We start from the raw sequence: 6,014 nt of genomic DNA on the forward strand, positions 1-6,014 counted from the left end.
ACTGTTGAGAGAACCTAAAACTAGCTCCATTTTTAAGTTTCCTCCACCTGAGAATCAAAATGCTGTTTTCTCACAAACTCCCAGAGTCAGGAAATGTGCTGTGTTTGTTCAGACCCCTGGAAACTGCTTGGAAAGCCCTGTTTGGTTATCAATAGCCCAGATAAGATCTGCAGCCCTGTTTGGTTAACAATAGTAAAACAGCCCAGACACCTTGCCTTTCACTTTCCAGAAAGGAGCAGTCTTATCCCTGCCCCTCATGAGTAAGCATATCCCCCTACTTTGTGTGGGGACCCCAAATTCGTGCACCAGTTCAAACCAAAATGATAGGTTAGTTCAAACAGTTACTATGAGACGGACTGTAACCCCACTGGCTACTGACATAAATATGCAATCTTTATATGTGTGTTACAATCCCGTTGGCCACCTGCCTGTGGCCAGGCTTGACCACATGGATCTTGTCTTTAAAAACCCTAGCTTGCGGGCTGTTCGGGGTCGCAGTTTCAGCCCCCGAGTCTGTGCTGTGTCCCTGGCCGGTCAGCTATCCCCTTCCCCAATAAAGTCATCTTTTTACGCGAGGCTGTCTCTGAGTGGTGGCCTCTCTTCTCCATAACAATAATATCTACTGATGTATTGCCATAGCACATGAACTAAAGCTAGACTGAACTAGAGCTAGACTTGAGGGAGTATACTCAGTGTGAGAGATCATCCGAATATCTTCCACTTTCACCAGTTTCGCCTCTTAAAATATCATTGCATTGCCCATCCCAAAAGGACGATTAATCAATCAATAAACACACGTTATATTACTACTTCTGATGAGAAACGGACAGAACTGGTGTTATTTGGACAAGTCAAATACAGCAGTTCATTATCCAACATATGCTATACTGAGGCATAAATAATTGGGAAATAGGACTTAATAGCCTGAAATTTCATAGGTTCTTGGTTTCTGGGTTTTGTTGAGAGATAGATGAAGATGTATAGACTGCACCCAAGAACCACAAGCAAATATGTTTTCTACTGTCATGAACTTTCCTTACAATAGTTTAGGTAACTGTCTGTCTCATGGAAATGACTATTTTACTTTTTATTTACACTGAGCAAAAGCAAAGTGAGTAGTTTTATTTACTACTGATAAAAAATTTGTTAGGAAATGTAGTCACAAAATATTGCTTATAATGTGTATAAAATTCTCCAGTAACACTAGGGAATCTGAAGATTTCAGGAGTCCAGCGAGCAGCACTGAAATGCCAGGAGCTATGGTATGTGTGTGTGGTGAGAATGCTGCATGCAGGATCTAAATTTAGGTCCCAGTTGACAGTATGCTGTATTAATTCTGGAAGATTCTTTTGTGTCTCACAGAGCCAGATGTATCTTGTTCTGTATCCTGATCAAGCCAAGGAAGACAATAGCATCACAGCTGCCTTCTATTTAACACAGCGTTTTGAAAATTCATATTTCTTCTTAATGGGAGGGAAAAAAATCGGAAGTAACCTCAATTTGGGAGAAGGCAACTAGCAGTTGTAGACAGATGCCAGTGGCTCCTGCCTATAATCCTACCTACTCTGGTGGCTGAAATCTGAGGATTATAGTTCAAAGCCAAACTGGGCAAGAAAGTCCTTGAGATGCTTACTTCCAACTAACCACAAATAGCTAAAAGTAGAGCTGTAGCTCAAGTAGCAGAGTGATAGCCTTGAGCACAAAATTTCAGGAACAGTGCCCAGGCAGAGTTTAAGCCCCAGGAAGATGGGCAAAAGAGAGAGAAAAATAGCTCCTTAGAGATATTATATATTCTAATTAAATATAGATATATGTATCTTGCATATATTAAATATAGATATGTGCAAATATGCATATATTATATATGTATATAGATATTATATACATAATATATTTAGACAACACTAACATACACACACACACAAATTTACACACATACACATAGTTTTAGAAGGAATAGTTACAAAGGATTTGACTTTGTGCTAGCATATTTAATTAAAAAATTATAATTGTCTTCATAGAAGACTATGACTCATAACTGAGTCATTCATATATTATGTCAATGATATTTAATGACAGCATTATTTTCAAGGTCCTTTTAAAGCTGGTAAGCTGAAGAACTAAACAATTAAACCCTTCATTTAAAAATTATATTGATCTGGAATACTGTGTTGATAATTGCTCATCTGATGCTTCTACTCACCTAAATACCTCAAAAGTTATCCTCAAAGGATAACAGACTATGGATTTTTCCCCCAACCTGGACAATCTTTTAATATGGTAAAGTAAGACATTCTTTCATTTTCAAATAAATCCCATAATAAAAATTTTTCTTTCTTTCTTTGAGGTAACAGCCTTCCCGTTGTCAAAGTACTTCTTGGCAAACCTGTATTTGCAATTTCAGATTATACGGATCTCAAATAAAAATCATTTTTTTTATTCTCAAATCAGAAAGCTAACAGCCATCAGGTATTAGCAATATTTTCATTCATAAAATAATATTGATCATTGATGCATTCTAACATAAGCTATGCCAATCTTTGGAAATCATGGCATCTGATTCCAGAATATTTGCAATATGAAGGAAAGTTATGAAATCTACATCACGGCCTCTATATGTGATCTCTAACAAATCTTTTTTGTACTTTGCCTAGGTAAGTGCATTTGGAAATTTCAGAAGAATTTATGAAGATGTGAAATTAAAATTCCCAAACAGAAGAAAAATGTTGAAAGATCTTTCTAAATCTAATAATCACCATTTTTAACATTTCTCTGAGCAAATTTATGTCATAACTTTGTGTCTCCTCTGCTTCCACCCCACTATTTATCATTTGATTACTTGATAGTTATAAATACGTTGGTATGTATATTTCAAAGTGTCACCAGCTATTTTCTTTCATAGGATAAAGAGAATAGTGTGGATAGAATTTTGTTTTGTTGGGCTGGGAAGGTGGCTCAGTGTTAGAGTGCTTGCCTTGCATGCATGAGGCCCTGGGTTCGATTCCTCAGCACCACATAAACAGAAAAAGCCAGAAGTGGTGCTGTGGCTCAAGTGGTAGAGTGCTTGCCTTGAGCTGAAGAGCTGAGAGACAGCGCCTAGGCCCAGACTTCAGGTCCACGACCGGCAAAAAAAAAAAAAAAAAGAATTTTGTTTTGTTGCAAGTATGTATAAGACAAATAAATAATCATAAAGGCTTTCTGCAAATCCAAGTCCACAAGGCCTTGGTAGGTCTCAAACAGATTAGATCACTTCCTGAACTAATGGATAAATAGATGTATCATTAATAAAAAAAGAAAAGATGCAGATCTGCTTTTCATTCCTTTACATATTTGTACCAGTTTGGGGGCTTGAACTCAGGGCTGGGTGCTGTCAGAGAACTTCATTTGCTCAAGGATAGCACTCTACCAATTGAGCCACAGTTCCACTTCTGACTTTTTGCTAGTTTATCAGAGATAAGAGTCTCACAGGCTTTCCTATCCTGGCTGGTTTTGAACCACAATCTTCAGTTCTCAGCCTCCTAAGGGCTAGGATTACAAGCATGAACCATCCAGTGTGCTCAGCTTTTCCTTTGAATAGTTTTATAGTACCCCACCCATCATTTCCAAGCCTGAAAATGATGCACTTTGCTCAAAAGTTCACTCAATTTTCATAGAAATTATGTATGGATAATTTAAATCTTCTGTCAATATATTATAAAATACATTGTTTTGAACTATTATAAGCTGATGATGGCCTGAATTATGTGCTTTAAGTTCTGATCTAATATTTAGTGTTCCTTACTTGTGATCCTTTTTAGTAGAATTTGTGAAGCTTCTTAGCCACAAGAAAACTGCATGTTCATTAGTATTGTGAGTTCAAAATAAAAGAAGTTTGGCTAAGAGACAGAGGTTTATCAGCACAAACCAAGTTGAGTAGGCAGAATACTTTTCCCTCTTCATTTATATCACTCTTCATACTCACTCTTTCTTGGGTCAATAGAATTACTTTGGTCCCTTGTTGTGTGTTTGCTTGTGTGTGTGCACACATATTTATGTATAATCTGAAGACTGAAAATACATGTTGAATATGTTCAATACTCAATAAATGAACAAATGACATCTGACATATACTTTTTGGTTTCTTCCATCCACAGTAAAAGGAAATAGAAATTGTATACTTAAAGGGATGTAAGAGATAAGGAAGAAAAAAGCGAGAAAAGAGATTATGGAAAAATAGAACCAAGACATCTGCGTGCTCTCCTTCATTTGTGATCCTTTCCTCCCATTCTTTTGACCTACTTTGCCAGTAATGATTGGTTTTTCACACCTGGAGAACATAACACCCTGCTGTGAGATTCAGCCTGCAGAATTAAGTGTGAGTATCCAAGCTCTTTATCCATTAGGAGCTGAATTTTCTTCAGTTTAGTCAATTCTTGATCCATTATGGTGGGGTCAGCTTGCAAGTAATAAGATGTATATACATAATAGGATGTATATACATATGTATATACGTAACAGGTGAAGACAGAGGTCACACATAAAACATATTAAAATATGAAAAGAGTGTCCAAGTGTACAACCAGCAAGTTCCCTTTTATGCTGAGATGCTAGTGTCAGTTCTCTTACCTAAAATGTTTCCAGTTTTACAAAGTACTCTTAGTGAGTTAGCACTGTATTACCATTACAAACTAATGGCAGCACTGTATTACCATTACAAACTAATGGTATCTATCCATCCATCAGTGCAAATCCACATGCATGCTTAAAGCTCAGGAATCTGCATTTGGAAAGAGAACATCAACTCCTAACAAAGACTAAAGAAACCACAAACCAAAAACCACAGGAGGTTTGAAATGTCAGGATCCTAAAAAATTGTCTTCTGAGACTTGCAGTGAAATTAAAGCTGATTTTTTTTTAGCAATAAGCATATTGTTTAATCATTTTTATGGTAGATTGGTAATCATCATGGAAGAAACTGGGTCAAGTCATTCATATACCCATAATATGAAAAATAGCATTTAGCACATTGTCTTAATAATTACCATGAATTGAAAGGAAGCTGCTAACACTCAGAAACAAACATTGTTTTTCAATTGTAGATATCCAGACTACTATTTTTGGTGATCATGTCTCATCTAGCCACTTGAATTTCATTTCAGGGGACTTAAATAAATTATAGTGATACCCTCAATTAAATTTAACTTAATTTAGAAAATCAAGTGTTTTGTTTTTCTAAATCTGAGCATTCTAAAAGGCCAATCACAAGGAGAAGGAAAATAGACCACACCATCCTTGAATTTTCCTCTGAAACTCAAGTCAACAAATGAATCAGGACCTTGTAGATAGGGAAACTTTGACTAAAGAATACTATAACATGTTTTATCTTCATAGTAGGAAATCTAATTACCTTCTCACATTTGAGCCATTCTACAAATAACTTGTGTCCAGGTACAGAAAAACCAACAATATTTTATTTATAATCTTATTTTAAGCTTTTGAACTACAAATTGGGTTCTAGAGTTGTTTAAAAGTCATGGGTTTTATAGATGCTCATATGTAAATTAATCTGTTGTTTGCTTACTTCTTTTCACCCCTCTCCACGGAATGGTCCTCCTTGTAAATACAGCACAGCTCATTACACAAAAAATATAGGATCTTGCATTTGTTCCTCATTCTTTCTTTAAAAATCTGTTTCTAATATTGCATTCCCCATTGGACTACTTCATAAGGGTATGAAAGAAAATGAAAAAAAAAGAAAGAAAAGAGAGAGCAAAGGGAGAGGAGACAAAATAGACTGGATCTCACCACTAAAATTCACCATAAAAATCTCAAAGTGTAACAGAATTCTTACAAAATTTCCTAGGCCAGTTCTTTAGGGAATTGAGATCTATGAAAAATATGGCAATCGGGGAAGGGAGGGACGAGATGTGGGAAAATAGTAAATAAGTGCAGCAAAAACAGGTTTTGAGGAATACACATAATTTTGTCTGCTTTAGATCACAATAGAATTTTTAATAAATAAATTTCTTTTCTTT

The sequence above is a fragment of the Dipodomys ordii genome, unplaced genomic scaffold, assembly GCF_000151885.1.
Source record: "Dipodomys ordii isolate 6190 unplaced genomic scaffold, Dord_2.0 Scaffold46, whole genome shotgun sequence".
Taxonomy (NCBI): Eukaryota; Metazoa; Chordata; class Mammalia; order Rodentia; family Heteromyidae; genus Dipodomys; species Dipodomys ordii.